This window comes from Monopterus albus, unplaced genomic scaffold (genome assembly GCF_001952655.1).
Source record: "Monopterus albus unplaced genomic scaffold, M_albus_1.0 scaffold192.1, whole genome shotgun sequence".
Taxonomy (NCBI): Eukaryota; Metazoa; Chordata; class Actinopteri; order Synbranchiformes; family Synbranchidae; genus Monopterus; species Monopterus albus.
In genome coordinates this window covers 151,019-151,532 of record NW_018128072.1, presented here as the reverse complement: position 1 = coordinate 151,532, position 514 = coordinate 151,019, and the positions used below count along the sequence as shown (strand labels likewise).

The 514-nt window shown below is 41.2% G+C and overlaps 1 protein-coding gene across 3 annotated transcripts in view; it reads right to left on the bottom strand.

The window, feature by feature from the left end:
• The window catches only part of celf3b (cugbp, Elav-like family member 3b), a 36,196-nt gene that overhangs the window by 3,541 nt on the left and 32,141 nt on the right, over positions 1–514 (bottom strand). The gene's annotated exons all lie outside the window — the stretch shown is intronic.

Here is a 514-nt window from a genome sequence, read left to right as displayed (position 1 = left end):
CTCTCCTGTCGTCACTTCTCGTGCTTCCAACAAAAGAATTGGGTTAATTTCTAACAAAAAGGTTAGAATCTAACAGATGGTGCCGTGACCCGGATGGAACGACTTCGAGCTAGTGTCGGACAGGGGACCGCGTGAGATCGGCGGAGAACTGAGGATGCGCGATCTAAGGAAGTACTTCTTCAGACAATTTGCTGGCCGCATTCATAAAAACAGGTAAGCAGAATGCCTTTTCTATAATATAGAGAAATTCTGCACATTGGGCACTCTAAAACGCTGAATTGTCTGATTGAGGATCTTCCCCAATCGGTAAATTGTTTTAAAAGAGAAGTAAAGCATGTTATCTTTGTCTGAAGTCTGATTACATTTAAGTCTAAAATCACATAGCTTCACGTGAGGGAGAATTCATGAGTGTCCTAGCCTTAGATCGTTTGGCTTCATAAAAGACGTAAAATCCATCACATGAATGGATAACCACTGAGGGTTGTCTTCCAAATTTAATAGGACATTTGATACT